This window comes from Phyllobates terribilis, unplaced genomic scaffold, assembly GCF_046119375.1.
Source record: "Phyllobates terribilis strain yellow unplaced genomic scaffold, ASM4611937v1 Scaffold_3__8_contigs__length_932513732, whole genome shotgun sequence".
Lineage (NCBI taxonomy): Eukaryota > Metazoa > Chordata > Amphibia > Anura > Dendrobatidae > Phyllobates > Phyllobates terribilis.
In genome coordinates, this window is record NW_027362763.1 from 793,747,607 (window position 1) to 793,769,626 (window position 22,020).

A 22,020-nucleotide genomic window follows, 5' to 3' on the forward strand; every position below is an offset into this window, starting at 1 on the left:
CTTTTTGGATTTTAGAAGGGCATGACATCCCTATATCTGTGTCTCCCCCTCCTTTTACTCCTCCACCTCTTTTCTTTTCGCATGACTATATGTACTTGTCACTTTTCCATGTGTTAGTTATGTCTTCTGAGCAGTTTGTCTGCTTTTGGACACCTTTGAAGGTGTTTTCTATGTGTTTCTATGTGTTTTTGTTTGCCTGCCATTGGTTTTAACGGTGTTCGAAGGTGTTCGACGAACAGTTCGACGAACAGTTCGGCGAACACAAGGGTGTTCGACGAACCGAACCGAACTCGAACACTACGGGGGTGGCTCAACACTAGTTAGAACCCTCCTGTTAGTTTTTTCTATTTTGTGTTTTGCGGTCACGTGACCATCTGCCTATATATTCCAGCTCCGCCCTTCTGGCTTTGCTGGACCTAAGTGTTGTTTGACTGTTTTGCCAGCATGGTGCTTCGGTGCCTATCTCTGTCAGTTTGCTTGGTCCTCTGGGACCTCTAGCACTTTTTTTTAGTTTGTCTTTTGTGTTCTACAACAATTTCTGTTTAGGAGGTGTTCCATTTTTGTCCCAGTCCTTAGTTCTTTCAGGGACCCCTCCCATAATTCTATAGGTCTTCGTTCAGACTAGCCGAGGACGAAGGCGGGTCTGTTCACTAGGAACAGGCAGCCCGCTACATCGTAGGGATTCAGCTTATTCTTACTATAGGGACAGTTTTCCCCTATCTTTCCTTAGTTCTTGTTGCAGATCATAACACTTGCCCTGCTTGAAGCTGGCCAGGCGAGAGGCCTGAATCTATAAATGGAAAAGTGAACAGCTCTTATGAGTGTCCAAGTGTGGGATCAGTTGTCTCCAGGCACTCGGCATGGTGGGAGGAAGGAGGATCAGGGTGAGGAATATGCGGTCCAGATTCACGACTTGACCTTGTGGAAGACAGGTTGGTGATGGTTGTGGCAAAGTAACTGGAAGCATTATCTGCTATCCAACCAACAACTTTCTCACACTGCTCTGTGTTCAATGGTGGTGTTCTGAGGTCCCCTACTAATTGGGACAGGAAGGCCGAGCAACGAGATGTGGGTGTTTGCTGTGGCACAATTTCAGCTTGCCCACGGCCTCGGCCGCTGCATGCAGCATCACCATTACGTTCACTTCCCCATCTCTTGCCGCACGCCTTGCCCATTTTAAATGGAGGACAATGTTTTCCACGTTCAGTACAAATGGCAGAATTTGGACTGCAGTTATATGTAATACGTCTGACGGACAACCATGGTTTTAAATAGTGGCCCTGTAGTTTACTATTTACAGTGACCTTGTGTGAATAGCTTCACTGACACACTGCATCAAACTGTGAATGGAGTACAGAAATGGCTGAATTTGGAGCGCAGTTATATGTGATACGTCTGACATACAACCACGGTTTTAAATAGTGGCTCTGTAGTTTACTATTCTTCACATCGAGCACGTGTGAATAGCTTCTCTGACACACTACAACAAAATGTAAATGGACGCCAATAATTTCCACGTTCACTACAAATTTCTGGATTTTTATCGCTGTAATATGGAAAAGATCTGGTTGTATTCTGCAGTGGTAACAAGCAAATGGAGCAGAAAAATGGTTTACTCTGGATTGCATTTTAAGCAAATAATCAGGATTAAGATCCCAAAAAAATTAGCCCTGGCCCCTGATATTTGGGTCTATGACTACAAATATCTATAACAGCAGCAGACAAAATGTGCCATGGACCCTCTTGTGCTGTATACACTGCACTCTGCCACATACCATGCTTGCCTGCCTAACTCCTGCTATCACCACTGAATATATGCAGCTGGATTAGTCCTCAGAAGAACTGTTAGTTTAGATGGATATATAGCTGTGGAATACCTCACTAAAACAAGCACCAATTATATCCCTCACTCAGCAGCAGCTCTCCCTACTCTGCCTGTTTCCGGGTAAGACTGTGACAAGCATAGGGGCACCAGGTCTTAAATAGACCTGATGACGCTATGTGGCCAGCCAATCACTGTAATGCCACAACCAACATGGCAGGCAATCCCTGCATGCTCATTGGCTCTATAAAGAGTGCCAAACATGTAGGGCAGGGACCAGAGCTCTCACCGAGCAACCCCAGAAATACTCGCCGAATGCCGAGCATGTCAAGCACCGTGATGCTCGGGTGAGTACTGAGTAGTGGCGAGCACGTTCGCTCATCACTAGTAATTACCACATTTCCTTTTTAGCTTATCCATTAGTATACATGATTGATATATTTTTATATTTTTTATTCTTAATTTATTCCAGTATGTATTATGAATACCATCAGTAATTTTGTATGATTTATTTCTCTGCCCTCACTGGGGGTATGTGTAGTCATATATGTATATAGTTATATTCTTCTGGCAACAATATCTGTGAGAGGGTTATTATACTAGATATTTATACAAACTTTTATGGGCATACCCCTCCCTCCCCCTGAGCTTTTTTGATTTTTATGTCTTTTATCTGTCTTTAGTCTTGTGTCGTTTTTATTTTAATCGATTAATAAAACATAATGAATTTATTAATACTGTTGAGTTTTCCATTACTGTATACCTTTCCGGTGGTTTCTGTTATGATTTATTGAGGTATTTTGGGTATATGATTGTGTGAATCTTTGGTATTTCCTTCTTTTGATAGGATTTATAAAGAAAATGCCCAAGCCTGAGAATCTCCAACGACAAAACATTACCCACTCATTGACTCTCTCACCCAGGGGAGGTAGGAATGAGACGAAAATACAATTTACATGAGGCAAAAAAGATGGAAAACTTACTGCAGTCCCCGTTGAAACAGTCCGATAATTTTACCTTAGGCTCAGATGACTGATTAGGGTGGAGTAGAACCTGCAGAGTGGTGGAAAATGCAAGCAGTTGTTGCTATTTGATGTCTATCACTCCCAAACACAAAGACTACAATTGCACGGTCAGGGTATCCATGATGACTTTTCGGCATACAATAAATGGAGTTGGCTGGTGATAATGTTATTGTCACAATGCAGTTACTAATGGCTGGCAAGCAGTTACTGATGGCTCAGCGGTTCAATCTGTTACAGGGGCATGCTGAAGCTGTCAGTACTTTGATTGACAGCTCGGTGTCCAGTCTGGTGCAGGGGCATGCTGAGCTGTCGGTGTCTTGATTGACAGCTCGGCTGTCCAATCTGAGTCTGGGAGGTTCAGGTGTTCATTGTTCCACGTGATTGCTGGGCTGTTAGTCCCAGACCTCTGCCAGATGTACATTCAGCTTTGTGTATTTTGTCACTCTGTGCCTTGTGTTCTGCTTGTTGATCTTTTGTTGCCTGGCAATTGACCTTATTCTGACCATCCATCTGTTTATCCCCTTTGTTCTGATCTTCTATCTTCCTGGTATTTTGTCCTTGGAGCATTACCAGACTACACCTTTGTCTCTTCCCTCTGTTTATGACATACACTCCTGGCTTTTGACCTCTGACTCTTCGACTATCCAAAGTCATGACTTGTCCATAAGAAGTAGCTCAGAGTCACAGTTATGACTGTCAAAGCACATTCACACAGGTAGCGTACAAACCAGGGAGACAAACACATGAGTCTGACAGGTCCCTGTTCAGACTAGGAAACGCCCTTCTCTGACCATGGTCTATCCCTGCCTGATCGCAGAGGTTGGCACTCTAAGATAAAGCAATGGCGCCCCCGCTCCATGGCGGCGTACCCTGAATGTCATTAGCAGCTCCTAGGATCGTTAGAGAAGCAGTTTACTAAGGAGTAAAGGAATCACACGCAAAACAACTGCAAGCAACACAAACTACAGCGAAGTGAATGAATCCACGGCACTGCTCTTTCTAGACAGGAAACGTCAGGATCCACTAAGGGGTTTGCCGTGACGTGGCAGTGGCTTCATAAAGTCTGATCGGAATGTTAAACTAAGAACCTCATGTTCAGTTTTATATAATTTTGCCGAGAGGCATTAGATCAACGTATGTTTTTGGAGGTGCTGTCCATTCTCTTTTTTCAGTTTAAAGAATCCAACAAAGTCTATCACCAGCAGGAAACATCAGTAGGGGAAGGTATTTAGAGCTGCAGCCGACAAGTGATAGGACAGCCAAGCAGAGTAAATGAAAAACAACTGTTTCCCAAAACTGACAGAATCTAAGATAATAGAAATAAAACACCCAAAGAAAATGTGCATCTGCTGTGGCTCAGCGGAAAGAGATGCTGATTAGAGATGAGCGGTGTTCGACTAGAACTGTTCGCCAATCTCAAATTCGAGCTGTTTTGGACGGTGTTCGAGTTGTTCAACGAACCCGAACGATTTGCAAAAAATTCGGCTGTTCGAGGTTATGTTCGATAACTGTTCGTGCACCAAAAGCTTGTCCTGCATGTCTGGCGCTATTTAGAGCACCAATCATGCAGGGATTGTCTGCCACTCACTGTAATGCCACAGCCATGGTGGTTGTGGCATTACAGTGATTGCCCAAATCGATGGGAACAGTGCCAACAGTGAAACATGAAAAGCCGGCAATTCAGCAGCGGCATACACCTGTACCCGACAATTTAGAACCGAAAGAATAGAGCTTCACACATAGATTAGATAGATATAAACATGTCAGCCACATATATACGAAGTACAGTGAAAGTGCTGCTTACTGTACTTGTCATTTAGCGTAAAGGATTTATCAAAAAAAATAATAGTGTTTTCATGCACCGTCTCTTTAAAAAAGCCGGCCGGCAATTCAGCAGCGGTACCCGACAATTTATAACAGACAGAATAGAGCTTCACACATAGATTAGATAGATAGAAACATGTCAGCCACATATATACGAAGTACAGTGACAGTGTTGCTTACTGTACTTGTCATTTAGCGTAAAGGATTTATCAAAAAAAATAATAGTGTTTTCATGCACCGTCTCTTTAAAAAAGCCGGCCGGCAATTCAGCAGCGGTACCCGACAATTTATAACAGACAGAATAGAGCTTCACACATAGATTAGATAGATAGAAACATGTCAGTCACATATATATGAAGTACAGTGATAGTGTTGGTTACTGTACTTGTCATTTAGTATTAAAATAAAGGATTTATTATTAAAAAAATTGGCGTGGGGTTCCCCTTAATTTTAGGCTCTAGCGGAGGTTAAGCAGACGGCTGGGGCAGATGTTTGAAGCCTGGGAAGGGGGTAATACCCACGGAGCTTCCCAGGCTACTAATATCAGCCCCCAGCTGAATACATAGCCTTTACTAGCTATTAAAATGGGGGACCCCCCCAAAAAAATGACGTGGGGTCCCCCCTAATTTAATAGCTAGCAAAGGCTAGGCAGACAGCTGGGGGCTGATATTAATAGCCCAGGAAGGGAGCCATGAATATTGGCCCCCTCCCAGGCTAGAAACACCAGCCGTCAGCCGCCCCAGAAATGGCGCATTCATAGGATGCGCCAATTCTGGCACTTAGCCTCGCTCTTCCACGCTGCCCTGGTGCGGTGGCAGGGGGTAATAGGGTTGGGGTTGATGTCAGCTTATAATGCCAGCTGACATCAAGCCCAGGTTAGTAATGGAGAGGCGTCTATAAGACACCCCCATTACTAACCCCATAGTCAAAGTTAAAAAAAACACAAACACCCAGAATAAAGTCCTTTAATTGAAATAAAGACACAATCCTTTATTGTTCTAAATTAAACCATACTTACCGTCACGCCCATTCCAGCTGAAGCCAACGATCTCCTGCAATAAAAGAAAAATAATAAAGCAACCTCATCCTTACCTTTCCATGGTTCCCACGACCGCTTCAGCTCTGCTACATCGAGATGACAGGCTGGACCGCAGCAGAACGCTGCCATCCAGCCTCTCATCCCGCAGACACTGAGAAGCGCAGGCTTGCTTGCGCTGCTCAGCGTCTCTCTGTGACGACATCCAGATGAGCCGAGTTCATGTCCAATGAACTCGGCTCACCTCATGCACGTCACTGACAGCGTGGGAAAATTCTCACGCTGAAGCGGTGAGTGCAGGAGAATTCTCCCACGCTGTCAGTGACGTGCATAAGGTGAGCTCATGTCCAATGAACTCAGCTCACCTCCTGCACGTCACTGACAGCGTGGGAGAATTCTCCTGCACTCAGCGCTTCAGCGTGAGAATTCTCCCACGCTGAAGCGCTGAGTGCAGGAGAATTTTCCCACGCTGTCAGTGACGTGCATAAGGTGAGCTCATGTCCAATGAACTCAGCTCACCTCCTGCACGTCACTGACAGCGTGGGAGAATTCTCCTGCACTCAGCGCTTCAGTGTGAGAATTCTCCCACGCTGAAGCGCTGAGTGCAGGAGAATTTTCCCACGCTGTCAGTGACGTGCATGAGGTGAGCCGAGTTCATTGGACATTAACTCGGCTCATCTGGATGCCCTCACAGAGAGACAGTGAGGAGCGCAAGCATGCCTGCGCTTCTCAGTGTCTGCGGGATGACAGACTGGATGGCAGCGTTCTGCTGCGGTCCAGCCTGTCATCTCGATGTAGCAGAGCTGAAGCTGTCATGGGAACCATGGAAAGGTAAGGATGATGTTGCTTTATTATTTTTCTTTTATTTCAGGAGATCGTTGGCTTCAGCTGGAATGGGCGTGATGGTAAGTATGGTTTAATTTAGAACAATAAAGAATTGTGTGTTTATTTCAATTAAAGGACTTTTTTCTGGGTGTTGTGTTTTTTTTAAATACTTTACTAGAAATTCATGGTGGTCATGTCTAATATTGGCGTGACCCCATGAATTTCGGGCTTAGGGCCAGCTGATAATGCCAAGCTGGCCCTAACCCCTTTATTACCGAGTGAGCCACCGCATCAGGGCCCTGGATGAGTTGGGTACAGCGCCAGAAGATGGCGCTTCTATGAACGCGCCATTTTCCGGGGTGGCTGCGGACTGCAATTTGCAGCGGGGGTGGCCCAGAAAGCTTGGGCCTCCCTGCGCTGCGGATTCCAGCCCCCAGCTGCCTAGTTGTACCTGGCTGGACACAAAAACAGGGCGAAGCCCCACGTCAATTTTCTTTAAATTATTTCATGAAATAATTAAGAAAAAAAGGGCTTCCCTATATTGTTGTGTCCGGCCAGGTACAAATAGGCAGCTGGTGGTTGGGGGCAGCCCGTTCCTGCCTGCTGTACCTGGCTGGACACAAATATAGTGCGAAGCCCCACGTCAATTTTTTTTAAATTATTTCATGAATTTCCTGAAATAATTAAAAAAAATTGAAGTGGGGCTTCGCACTATATTTGTGTCCAGCCAGGTACAGCAGGCAGGAACGGGCTGCCCCCATCCACCAGCTGCCTATTTGTACCTGGCCGGACACAACAATATAGGGAAGCCCTTTTTTTCTTAATTATTTCATGAATTTCATGAAATAATTAAAAAAAATTGAAGTGGGGCTTCGCACTATATTTGTGTCCAGCCAGGTACAGCAGGCAGGAACGGGCTGCCCCCAACCACCAGCTGCCTATTTGTACCTGGCCGGACACAACAATATAGGGAAGGCCTTTTTTTCTTAATTATTTCATGAATTTCATGAAATAATTAAAAAAAAAGTACGTGGGGCTTCGCCCTATTTTTGTGTCCAGCCAGGTACAACTAGGCAGCTGGGGGCTGGAATCTGCAGCGCAGGGAGGCCCAAGCTTTCTGGGCCCCCCCCCCGCTACAAATTGCAGTCCGCAGCCACCCCGGAAAATGGCGCGTTCATAGAAGCGCCATCTTTTGGCGCTGTACCCAACTCATCCAGGGCCCTGGTGCGGTGGCTCACTGGGTAATAAAGGGGTTAGGGCCAGCTTGGTATTATCAGCTGGCCCCAAGCCCAAAATTCATGGGGTCACGCCAGTATTAGACATGACCGCCATGAATTTCTAGTAAAGTATTTAAAAAAAACACAACACCCAGAATAAAGTCCTTTAATTGAAATAAAGACACAATTCTTTATTGTTCTAAATTAAACCATACTTACCATCACACCCATTCCAGCTGAAGCCAACGATCTCCTGCAATAAAAGAAAAATAATAAACCAACCTCATCCTTACCTTTCCATGGTTCCCACGACAGCTTCAGCTCTGCTACATCGAGATGACTGGCTGGACCGCAGCAGAACTCTGCCATCCAGTCTGTCATCCCGCAGACACTGAGAAGCGCAGGCATGCTTGCGCTCCTCACTGTCTCGCTGTGACGGCATCCAGATGAGCCGAGGTCATGTCCAATGAACTCGGCTCACCTCATGCACGTCACTGACAGCGTGGGAAAATTCTCACGCTGAAGTGCTGAGTGCAGGAGAATTCTCCCACGCTGTCAGTGATGTGCATGAGGTGAGCTCATGTCCAATGAACTCAGCTCACCTCCTGCACGTCACTGACAGCGTGGGAAAATTCTCCTGCAATCAGCGCTTCAGCGTGAGAATTTTCCCACGCTGTCAGTGACGTGCATGAGGTGAGCCGAGTTCATTGGACATGAACTCGGCTCATCTGGATGTCGTCACAGAGAGACGCTGAGCAGCGCAAGCAAGCCTGCGCTTCTCAGTGTCTGCGGGATGACAGGCTGGATGGCAGCGTTCTGCTGCGGTCCAGCCTGTCATCTCGATGTAGCAGAGCTGAAGCTGTCGTGGGAACCATGGAAAGGTAAGGATGAGGTTGCTTTATTATTTTTCTTTTATTGCAGGAGATCGTTGGCTTCAGCTGGAATGGGCGTGATGGTAAGTATGGTTTAATTTAGAACAATAAAGGATTGTGTCTTTATTTCAATTAAAGGACTTTATTCTGGGTGTTTGTGGTTTTTTTAACTTTGACTATGGGGTTAGTAATGGGGGTGTCTTATAGACGCCTCTCCATTACTAACCTGGGCTTGATGTCAGCTGGCATTATAAGCTGACATCAACCCCAACCCTATTACCCCCTGCCACCGCACCAGGGCAGCGTGGAAGAGCGAGGCTAAGTGCCAGAATTGGCGCATCCTATGAATGCGCCATTTCTGGGGCGGCTGACGGCTGGTGTTTCTAGCCTGGGAGGGGGCCAATATTCATGGCTCCCTTCCTGGGCTATTAATATCAGCCCCCAGCTGTCTGCCTAGCCTTTGCTAGCTATTACATTAGGGGGGACCCCACGTCATTTTTTTTGTGGGGTCCCCCATTTTAATAGCTAGTAAAGGCTATGTATTCAGCTGGGGGCTGATATTAGTAGCCTGGGAAGCTCCGTGGGTATTACCCCCTTCCCAGGCTTCAAACATCTGCCCCAGCCGTCTGCTTAACCTCCGCTAGAGCCTAAAATTAAGGGGAACCCCACGTCAATTTTTTTAATAATAAATCCTTTATTTTAATACTAAATGACAAGTACAGTAACCAACACTATCACTGTACTTCATATATATGTGACTGACATGTTTCTATCTATCTAATCTATGTGTGATGCTCTATCTTTCTGTTCTAAATTGTCGGGTACCGCTGCTGAATTGCCGGCCGGCTTTTTTAAAGAGACAGTGCATGAAAACACTATTATTTTTTTAAAATAAATCCTTTACACTAAATGACAAGTACAGTAAGCAACACTATCACTGTACTTATTATATATGTGACTGACATGTTTCTATCTATCTAATCTATGTGTGAAGCTCTATTCTTTCTGTTCTAAATTGTTGGGTACAGATGCTGAATTGCCGGCCGGCTTTTTTAAAGAGACGGTGCATGAAAACACTAATATTTTTTTTTAATAAATCCTTTACACTAAATGACAAGTGCAGTAACCAACACTGTCACTGTGCTTCTTATATGTGTGACTGACATGTTTCTATCTATCTAATCTATGTGTGATGCTCTATTCCTTCTTGTCTAAATTGTCGGGTACCGGTGTATGCCGCTGCTGAATTTGCCAGCCGGCTTTTTTAAAGAGAGTGTCTTCTGAGCAGTTTGTCAGCTTTTGGACACCTTTGCAGGTGTTTTCTATGTGTTTCTATGTGTTTTTGTTTGCCTGCCATTGGTTTTAACGGTGTTCGACGGTGTTCTAAGGTGTTCGACGAACAGTTCGACGAACAGTTCCTCGAACATCCCGGTGTTCGACGAACCGAACCGAACCCGAACACTACGGGGGTGACTCAACACTAATGCTGATCACAATACACAGAACCAGGGCTTCAAATCCAGAAGCATGACACTTATACAGATACTGTCTGGTGACTGGTTCTTGCAGCATTTTGTGAATACCCTATCTATAATATAACCAGGGATGTGTCCTTCTGTCCGAAGCCTCTATTGACTGAGCATGCTCAGTGTGGCGCCAGGATGAGAGAGACAAATTCGTGAGTGAGTACACCCCCTGTATTATCAGTACATTATACATACAGCAGTCAGCATAAGTGAGTACACCCCTCTGTATTCTCAGTATTTTATATATACCGCGCTCAGTGTAAGTGAGTACAGTATTCTCAGTTTATCTTATATATGCTGTATGCGTCCTTCTGTCCAAAGCTGGGATGGATGGCGCCTGCGCAGTGAGGCGCCGGAGTCAGCTCGTGTGCATGCTACACTGTGGTGCCATTTTATTGAAGACACTGTATATGCGAATTTGCAGATAATGTCTTTAAAAAAAATGCCGCAGGATAGCGCGGTATGCTCACTTGCTGACTCTGGCACCATTAATAAAATTAAAAATGTACCAATAAAAGTGCTTGTCACCCGGGCGTAGAACGGGTTCAATAGCTAGTTTATTATATAGGTGATTGGATGATTCAATACAAGTATTATTTACCATTTGCCTTTCGTGTCTCCCCTATTTCCTCACAGATTGTAAGATTGCGAGTAGGGCCCTCAATCCTCTTTGTATCTGCTAAATTATGGTTTTACTCTGTTATGTTTTTATCATTTATTTATATAGCGCCATTGATTCCATGGTGCTGTACATGAGAAGGAGTTACATACAAAATACAGATATCACTTACAGTAAAACAAACTAACAATGATGGAACGGTACGGAGGGAAGAGGACCCTGCCCTTGCGGGCTTACATTCTACAGGATGGGGAAGGAGACAGTAGGTTGGGGGTTGCAGCAGCTCTGGTGGTGATGCGGTGGAGTAGTCATTGCAGGTTGTAAGCTTTCTTGAAGAGATGGGGTTTCCGGTTCCATATGTTTTTATTGTCTGTACAAGTACCCTCAGAAATGTAAAGTTCCTCGCAATATGTTTGTGCTATATAAATAAAAATTATTATTATTACTACATATCTTCATATAGAGATGAGCTCCATTTCCCACACTTCTGTAGCATCAGAGAGCTGGATAACATAATTTTGCGTCAATATAAAAAAACTGACCACTATTTCAAAACAGAAAAAGACAGCTGTAAGCTAAGAGAGCCACTCTATATAACTTTCTATATAACATTTTGCGTTGCCTTGTGGGCCTCCCATAATTTCCTGCAGTTATGACAGCTTATCAAATCTTGTACAGTGGTGGTCAGTACTTGGGCCATCACAGATCAGCGGTTCCCAGCAGAGCACAGTTTGTACGACAGAGTCGTTTTCCATCACCAGAGTCACTAGGTAAATCTTTTTCTTCTATAGAATGTAAATTCTTAAGCTGTGTGCCCACTATGCGTTTTTTAACCATTTCCGCAGCGGCAATTCCACTGCAGAAACGCTTAAAAAACGCTTGTTAGAAGATCTGCCATGTTCCCCAATGATAATCCACATGTGCTGTGCACATGCTGCGGAAATTTCCGCTGCGGACTATCATTGCATTTTCGCCACCATTGACTTGCATTGGAACGCATGTCATCCGCATCACTGAATCTGTACATGCGGATTCCATGCGTTTCAATGTGCGGATGGTACCCGGGTTTGGAGAAGAGGAGACTCTCTTGGGACCCGGGTACCATAGTACCTGTAAAAAAAAGAATAAAATAAAAAATATACATTATACTCACCTTCTGATGGCCCCCGGTCTCCTTGTCTCAGCTTGCCGGCAGCTCGCGGTAGACTCAAGGACCTGCAGTGACGTCATTTAGTCATGTGACGGGTCACACGACCGCTGACATCTGCAGGTCCTTTAGTCTACCGCGAGCTGCTGGCAAGCTGAGACAAGGAGACCGGGGGCCATCAGAGGGTAAGTATAGATTTATTTTTTTATTTTTTACCATTCTTTACGGTCACAGTATATAAATCCATGCCGTTTGCATGGATTTATATAGTGTGACCAAGTTGACAAGCACTTTCCAAGTGATGCTAAAATCGCTTGGAAAGCGATTGACAACCCGCATGCGGAAATGCATGTGAAGAACACTTCACTTCCGCTTGTCCCTGGCAGGAAAAACACATGTACAATCCGCATGTACAATCCGCATGCGTTTTTTCTGCCAGGGAGATGCAGAAACGCTCAGGAAAAATCCGGAGCATTTCTGCATCGTGGGCACATAGCCTTAAGGTCAACTGCGTCCTCTCTCGCTCCTGTAGCATGTAAGATCTTATAGTCAGTGGGGTCCTCTCTCTCTTTTGTAGAATGTAAGCTCTTATGTTCAGCTGAGTTCTCTCTCTCATTCTCCTATCCCCCATGAGTATTTTATGAGCAATTACTAGCTTACAAGTATTGAAATTCGCATACATTTATTCGCTGTGAATCAAATTTTGGGAAAAATTCAGCGAAGTTACATTAAGAGTGAGATCCCTGCTCGCAAGTTTACAATCTAAAAGGAAATGGGGGGGACACAATAGGTGAAAAGTGCTTGTTATTTCAGGTCTAGCAATTATAATAAATATGGATTTTCATATAAGGCTGCATGACCCATATCTTTAAGTGCCATAATCAAGTATCGAGTGCAGTTATCGTGTGCATGGAGGGTGTGGATACAGATGAATAGTAGGGAACAGATTCTGAATAATATTTAGAAGGATGGAACAGGGGAGAGTTTAGCATATGGCCAGCGTATCTGGACTATATACAGCTGCATAGATCTGCTACTTATTGCAATTACAAGGATACTGCATAGTACACATTTTTAATATTGTTGTATTGGAAAGCATATTAATTATGACTTAAAAATTCCAAGTGTTTTTCCAGGATCAGAATATTGATGGCCTATGCTTTTTATAGGAACAATAATCAAGGTCATATTAACCCTTAAATATTTATGATGTAAATTTTAGGTCAATAAGAAATGTATGAAGCAGACTCAGGAGCTGAGGGATGTGTGTGAGACAGTATGGGGAAGGGTGGGAAATATGTGGTGAGATATTATGGGGAGGGGGAGATATGTGAGGAGACAGTATATGGAAGAGGGGGAAATGTGTGAGGAGACAGTATGGAGAGAGGTGGGGAAATGTGTGAGCAAACAGTATAGAGAGGGAGGGAATGCGTGAGGGGCCAGTGGGAGAGTGCGAGGGGACAGTATTGGGGAGAAATATGTAAGGTTACAATACGGAGCAGAAATGTTAAAGGGGTGACTGTTTTGGGACAGCATGGGGGGAGAAAAAAGTGAGAGGACACAGTATAAAGACAAGACTGGGTAGTTGCTATGCGCTTTGCAGAGGGACTCAGAAATTATATATACACTGCTCAAAAAAATAAAGGGAACACTCAAATAACACATCCTAGATCTGAATGAATGAAATATTCTGATTGAATACTTTGTTCTGTACAAAGTTGAATGTGCTGACATCAAAATCACATAAAAATCATCAATGAAAATCAAATTTATTAACCAATGGAGGCCTGGATTTGGAGTCACCCCCAAAATTAAAGTGGAAAAACACACTACAGGCTGATCCAACTTTGATGTAATGTCCTTAAAACAAGTCAAAATGAGGCTCAGTAATGTGTGTGGCCTCCACGTGCCTGTATGACCTCCCTACAATGCCTGGGCATGCTCCTTATGAGGTTGCGGATGGTCTCCTGTGGGATCTCCTCCTAAACCTGGACTAAAGCATCCGCCAACTCCTGGACAGTCTGTGGTGCAACGTGATGTTGGTTGACGGAGCGAGACATGATGTCCCAGATGTGTTCAATCGGATTCAGGTCTGGGGAATGGGCGGGCCAGTCCATAGCTTCAATGCCTTCATCTTGCAGGAACTTCTGACACACTCCAGCCACATGAGCTCTGGCATTGTCCTGCATTAGGAGGAACCCAGGGCCAACTGCACCAGCATATGGTCTCACAAGGGGTCTGAGGATCTCACCTTGGTACCTAATGGCAGTCAGGCTACCTCTGGCGAGCACATGGAGGGCTGTGCGGCCCTCCAAAGTAATGCCACCCCACACCATTACTGACCCACTGCCAAACCAGTCATTCTGAAGGATGTTGCAGGCAGCAGATCACTCTCCACGGCGTCTCCAGACTCTGTCACACCTGTCACATGTGCTCAGTGTGAACCTGCTTTAATCTGTGAAGAGCAGAGGGCGCCAGTGGTGACTTTGCCAATCCTGGTGTTCTGTGGCAAATGCCAAGCGTCCTGCACGGTGTTGGGCTGTGAGCACAACCCCCATCTGTGGACGTTGGGCCCTCATACCACCATCATGGAGTCGGTTTCTAACCGTTTGTGCAGACACATGCACATTTGTGGCCTGCTGGAGGTCATTTTGCAGGGCTCTGGCAGTGCTCCTCCTGTTCCTCCTTGCACAAAGGTGGAGGTAGCCGTCCTGCTGCTGGGTTGTTGCCCTCCTACGGCCCCCTCCACATCTCCTGGTGTACTGGCCTGTCTCCTGGCAGCGCCTCCAGCCTCTGGAGACTACGCTGACAGACAGAGCAAACCTTCTTGCCACAGCTCGCATTGATGTGCCATCCTGGATGAGCTGCACTACCTGAGCAACTTCTGTAGGTTGTAGAGTCAGTCTCATGCTGCCACTAGTGTGAAAGCACAACCAACATTCAAAAGAGACCAAAACATCAGCCAGGAAGCATTGGTACTGAGATGTGGTCTGTGGTCCCCACCTGCAGAAACACTCCTTTATTGAGTGTGTCTTGATAATTGCCAATAATTTGCATCAATTGTCTATTCCATTTGCACAACAGCATGTGAAATTGATTGTCAAACAGTGTTGCTTCCTAAGTAGACAGTTTGATTTCACAGAAGTTTGATCCACTTGGAGTTATATTCTGTTGTTTAAGTGTTCCCTTTATTTTTTTGAGCAGTGTATATATAAGGCTGTTAATTCTGTTATGCACTTTGCAGAGGGACCCAGCAAGTCTGGCACCAAATCACCAAAGGCGCATCCACAGACGCACTTGGCAGATGTTGCCCAGCTAGGTGAGCCCTAGAGGGCCTGGAATACTCTTCACCCAGCTTCCAGTAAATGGAAGGGGGACTTTGGCAGAGCCCTTCCCAGTCCCAGTGTTGCCGGACAGCTGGCATCTGGTGACGCTGCTGGTGCCTAGTCAAAAACCAGGTGAGTACCTCTGCAAGAACCCGAGGAAGTAAAACCAGAAGAGAAAATGAGAAAACTCCTGAAAAGATAGCAAGACTAATGCTAGCATCACTAACCACCAAGCACATAGTGAACTGCAATAAACAGCAAAGGATTGAGCAGGGGACAGGATTATATAGCCCGCTTAATGATCAGGTGTTGATTACCTCTCAATCATCCCCAGACATATCATTTCTTTTACACTTTACAGATACTTGCTACTTAGTGTTGATATTTCACATAAATTGCTCAGCGTATCCAGTTCAAACTACTAACACTGACCTCCAAAGCCATTCATAGCCTCTCTCCTCCATACAGCTCTGAACAAATCTCCCGATACATTCCCTTACATAATCTCTGGTCCTCCCAAGACCTTCCCTCCTCCACACTTATTCGTTCCTTGCCCAATCGCCTCCAGGATTTCTCCTGAATATCCCCCATCCTATGGAATTCTCTGCCTCAACACGTCCGATTATCTGCGACACTTGGATCCTTTAGACGGAACCTGAAAACCCATCTCTTAAAACAAGCTTACAGCCTGCCATGACTTTGCCTGCTACCACCTCAACAACACCGGAGCTACGGCAACCCCCCAACCTACTGTCTCCTTCCCCATTCCTGTACAATGTAAGCCCGCAAGGGCAGGGTCCTCTTCCCTCTGTACCAGTCTATCATTGTTAGTTTGTTTACTGTAAGATATATCTGTATTTGGTATGTAACCCCTCATTACAAACTAAAATGTTTTTATACAAATGCACAAATCATGGGCAACAAACAAGGAGAATTGGAACTACTAACACAGGAAAAGGAATATGATGTCATTGGAATCACTGAAACTTGGTGGGATGATACACACGATTGGAATACAAGGCTACAAGGATACAACTTATTTGCAAGAAACAGACTTGATAAACGAGGAGGAGGCGTCGCATTGTATGTTAGAAAAGCGTATATCTGCACAGAGATTGAAACAGAGACTGGGAGTTCTGTTGAAACTGTTTGGCTAAGAATACAAGGAGAGAACAACAGAAAGGACACCATTGTAGGCATTTACTACAGGCCACCTTGGCAAGCTGAAGATATGGATGAACTCTTTATGTATCAAATGACCAAGCTCTCCAAAAAATATGAAGTAGTGGTCTTGGGAGAATTCAACTATCCAGACATTTGTTGGGAATCTCTCTCAAGTATAGCTAACAGGTCAAGCAAATTCTTATCCTCTCTTGCTGACAACTTTATCTTCCAAAAGGTAGGGGAGAAAACAAGGGTATCTGCTACTTTGGATCTAATGCTTATAAACAGGGAGGAAATGGTTGAGGAGGTAAAAGTGGCTGGAACCCTAGGAGGCAGCGATCATGCTATTATAGAATTTTGGATAACTAGAGGAGGAAGACATGTTAAGACTCAAACTTCAAGGTTAGATTTCAGAAAGGCAGATTTTAAGCGACTCAGAAAGAGAATAGGAGGGATCCAAAGGCTGGATGTCCTTAAGGACAAAAATGTCCCGGAAGGACGGGAAATTTTTAAAAATGAGATTCTCAAAGCACAATCGTTAACAATCCCGAAAAGTAGGAAGAATGGGAAGCATTTAAGGAAACCAGGATGGATGAACACAGAACTTAAACACGTGCTAAAAAGAAAGAAAGAAATGTTTATCAAATGGAAAGAGGGAGGCATATCTAAAGAAGATTATAATGCAGTCTGCAGAACCTGTAGGGCACGTATTAGGTTAGCTAAAGCTGACAATGAATTAAGGCTTAAAAGAGATGTCAAAAGCAATAAAAAAGGATTTTGGGGGTATGTCAAAAGTAAAAGAAAAGTCAAAGATGCTATAGGATTTTTACAGGATGAAAATGGTGAAATGGTAAGAAAGGATGTTGAGAAGGCCAAACTTTTTAATTCCTATTTTGCATCTGTTTTCTCTCAGAAAGAAAATGTAACATCAACTGATCTTCACTGTCCTATTAAAGGAATAGAAGAATCCAAGTTATCTGTAAGCAGAGAGATTGTGAGGGAATATTTAGCTAACATAAATGAGTTCAAGTCTCCAGGTCCAGATGAATTACACCCCAGAGTACTGAAGGAGATCGTAGAAGAAATTTTAGAACCACTCTCCATAATCTTTGAAAATTCTTGGAGAACAGGAGAAGTCCCTGAAGACTGGAGAAGAGCAAATGTTGTTCCAATCTTCAAAAAGGGGAAGAAGGTGGACCCTGGGAACTATAGGCCGGTGAGTCTGACTTCTATACCAGGAAAGATCTTTGAACAAATTATTAAACAACATGTATGAAAGTACCTGGATAAGAATGAAATAATTAACCAGAGTCAGCATGGGTTTGTAACTAATGTAACATACCTGGCGGCGTCCTTGCATGGTGGTCCATCTCCCACTGTGCAAGAGAGCGCACTTGATCTCCTGTCCAGAGTGTCTCTCTGGCTTCCCTCCATGCTGTCTGTTTGTGTCTGTCTCTGCTGCTTAAGGGCGGCGCCCGATCACTTCCTGCTTTTTGTACCTGCTGTGGGTCACACCCCTTGTGCGTCCTCAGCCTATTGCTGTCTGACACTTGGTATATAGCTCAGCAGCTCCCTTCTATCCCTGCCTGAGCATAGTGTTTTCCTTCAGTGTGTGCTTGCACTCTGAAGGTGCCAGGTCCCGTCTTTGTTTCCTTGTCTGCCTTTCCTGGAGGCTGTATTTCCAGGCCTGTCTGAACTTAGTCCTGTATGTCTCCTGCTTTGCGGTATTAGTTCCCGTGTCTGAACTAAGTCCTGTATGTCTCCTGCTTTTCGGTATTAGTTCCCGTGTCTGAACTGAGTCCTGTATGTCTCCTGCTTTTTGTATCAGTTCCCGTGTCTGAACTGAGTCCTGTATGTCTCCTGCTTTTTGTATCAGTTTCCGTGTCTGAACTGAGTCCTGTATTTCTCCTGCTTTGCGGTATCAGCTCCCGTGTCTGAACTGTGTCCTGTATGTCTCCTGCTTTGCGGTATTAGTTCCCGTGTCTGAACTAAGTCCTGTATGTCTCCTGCTTTGCGGTATTAGTTCCCGTGTCTGAACTGAGTCCTTTCTGTGTTCTCTTGTCTGTCCTGTCTGAACACGCTCCTAGCCTGTTCCTTCCGCCTTCTAGGGGCCGATTACCTAGACCTGTTCCTGTATCTTGTCTGTCCTGTCTGAACACGCTCCTAGCCTGTTCCTCCCGCCTTCTAGGGGCCGATTACCTAGACCCGCTCCTGTATCTTGTCTGTCCTGTCTGAACACGCTCCTTGCCTGTTCGTCCCGCCTCTCTGGGGGCAGTATTCCCAGACCTGCTCCTGTATCCCGCTGCAGTGTCGGTCTCCTCCGTACACTCAGTTCCAGTCTGAACTCTCTCCTATCCTTTACCTGTTTTGCCTCTATGTCCGTTCCCTTCCTTTTTCTGCAGAGTCTGAACTCGTACCTAACTCCTGCCTGTTGTCTCTGTACTCCCGTTTGTGAGTTTGTGGTCCACTCGCTACTTCACTGCAAGTACCCTGTGGGTGTCTGGCTCTGTCTTTCCCTTCCTGTCTGTTCCGTGTGAACAGAGTCCTGTCCTGCCCTGCTTCTGCCCGCTGCTCTGGCAGTCCTGTCCTGCCCTGCTTCTGCCCGCTGCTCCGGCAGTCCTGTCCTGCCCTGCTTCTGCCCGCTGCTCCGGCAGTCCTGTCCTGCCCTGCTCAGCCTTGTCTGCACTCTAGCTGTACTTGCCTGTAACCCTCTGCCTGTATTGTTCCTGAGTCCCGGTGTGTACTGGGTCCTATCCCGCCTGTGTTCCTACCTGCTAGTGCCTCCCTGTCTGCACTCTAGCTGTGCTTGCCTTTACCCCCCTGCCTGCATACCCGCCTGCCTGCATACCAGTCGTGCCTGCCTATACCCACCAGTCTGTGTGCCAGCCTACCAGCCTGTTCCTGTATTCCCCTGTGTGGGTCAACAGCCGTGTCCGGGGTCTGTCCTGGAGTAGCACCTGGTCCCTCTGCTCGGTTCCTCCTTGGTGCACTGGCGTCGTATGCCGTCGTGCGACCCTGGTCGGATCGGGTGAATACTTAGTCACGCCCCTCCAGGCATTCACTCTCCGGCGCGGTCCAGTGGAATCACTACCAATCCCACGCACACGCCGCTTAGCCCGGGCGTGTGCATAACAGCATGCTCAGGCCATGGTTCCCGTTGAGCCCCACGGCCTTCGCCCTCTGAGAAGTTTTCCAGCGAATATATGCATTAAAATAAATAAATAAATTTTTTTTCCCTTAGCTGAGTTCCAGGCGAATTACGCACCGTCCAGATGGATCTATCAGCTCTCGTTCCTGCGGATCCGCCACGTTACTATGGGGATCCAAGACAGTGTCGTGCATTTGTGGAGCAATGCATGCTACACTTTAAGGCCTACCCTCTTTATTTTCCTTCCGATTGGGCTAAAGTGGCCTTTATGATGTCTTACCTGGCGGGTGATGCCTTGGAATGGATCAACCCCCTATATGAAACACAGGATCCGATCCTCCGGGACCTAATGGCCTTCCTGGTGGCCTTTCTAATGGTCTTCGATGATCCTAACCCGGAGGCTCCTGCTGAAGCTTCACTTCCCAATATCCCGGAGCAGCCCCAATGGGTAATGTGTGTGGGTAGCGCAATAGTCCTCCAGCCCAATGAGACTACTGCCCACCCAGAATCCTCTCAGGGTGACTACGCTTTCCGGAATACTTCTCTCAACCTCAAGAGGCAGTCCAGACGTGCTAGACTTAGAGGCAAGCCGTCACGCCAGGGCCTGTCCTCCCTGAGACCTCCTGACCCCAACCTTGAAGTCCCTACTGAAGCTTCATCTCCCTGTATCCCGGAGAAACCCCAATGGGTAGTGTGCGTGGGTAGTGCACCAGTTCTCCTGCCCGAAGAGACTTCTGCCCATCCAGACTCCACACAGGAGAACTTCCTGCACCCGGCATCAGATGCTTCTCTCTCTTTAACCGGTGTGCATGTCCAAGGATGCTCCAAAGCTGTGGTTACCTCTGAGTCTGTGCACCTCTACTACCTGGCGGAGGATCCCCTGTTGCCTCCTGAATCCTCCGGGATACCACTCTATGACAAATGGAGAGAGACTTCTCTACACCCGGTACTCAATACTTTGTCCGCTTCGTCCTGTGAGCCTGACAATGGGTACCCCAAAGTGGTAGTTACCTCCGAGTCTCTACACCCCTCCGACCAGGCGGAGGATCTCCAGTTGTCTCCTGAACCCTTCGGGGTGCTACCTGGTAGCGAAAGGACAGAGACTCTCCTATACTCTGTACCTGATACCTCGCTCGCTTCGTCCAGTGAGTCCAACCTAGTGTACTCCGAAGCAGAGGTTACTCCTGAGTCTCTACACCCCTCCGACCAGGCGGAGGACCTCCAGTTGTGTTCAGAATCCTTCGGGGTGCCACCTGGTGGTGAATGGACAGAGACTTTCCTATATCCTGTACCTGATACCTCGCTCGCTTCGTCCAGTGAGTCCAACCTAGTGTACTCCGAAGCAGAGGTTACTCCCGAGTCTCTACACCCCTCCGACCAGGCGGAGGACCTCCAGTTGTGTTCAGAACCCTTCGGGGTGCCACCTGGTGGTGAATGGACAGAGACTTTCCTATACTCGGTACCCGATACCTCGCCTGCTTCCTCCAGTGAGTCCGACCTAGTGTACTCTGAAGCAGTTGTTTTCTCTGAGCCTCTGCACTCTTCTGACCCGGCGGAGGACCTCCAGTTGTTTCCTGAATCCTCCGGGGTACCACCAGATAACAAAGAGACAGTGACTTTTCCTCATTATGTACCTGATAACCCGTCTATTTTTTCCTGTGAGCTTGACAAGATGTACCTCGAAGCAGAGATTACCCTCAAGTCTCTGTCCCCCTCCAACCCAGTGAACGACTGGTCCTCGAATTCCCTGCGGAAGATTCTGGCAGGCCTGAAGAAGAGGGGGCGTAAGGGGGGAGGTACTGTAACATACCTGGCGGCGTCCTTGCATGGTGGTCCATCTCCCACTGTGCAAGAGAGCGCACTTGATCTCCTGTCCAGAGTGTCTCTCTGGCTTCCCTCCATGCTGTCTGTTTGTGTCTGTCTCTGCTGCTTAAGGGCGGCGCCCGATCACTTCCTGCTTTTTGTACCTGCTGTGGGTCACACCCCTTGTGCGTCCTCAGCCTATTGCTGTCTGACACTTGGTATATAGCTCAGCAGCTCCCTTCTATCCCTGCCTGAGCATAGTGTTTTCCTTCAGTGTGTGCTTGCACTCTGAAGGTGCCAGGTCCCGTCTTTGTTTCCTTGTCTGCCTTTCCTGGAGGCTGTATTTCCAGGCCTGTCTGAACTTAGTCCTGTATGTCTCCTGCTTTGCGGTATTAGTTCCCGTGTCTGAACTAAGTCCTGTATGTCTCCTGCTTTTCGGTATTAGTTCCCGTGTCTGAACTGAGTCCTGTATGTCTCCTGCTTTTTGTATCAGTTCCCGTGTCTGAACTGAGTCCTGTATGTCTCCTGCTTTTTGTATCAGTTTCCGTGTCTGAACTGAGTCCTGTATTTCTCCTGCTTTGCGGTATCAGCTCCCGTGTCTGAACTGTGTCCTGTATGTCTCCTGCTTTGCGGTATTAGTTCCCGTGTCTGAACTAAGTCCTGTAT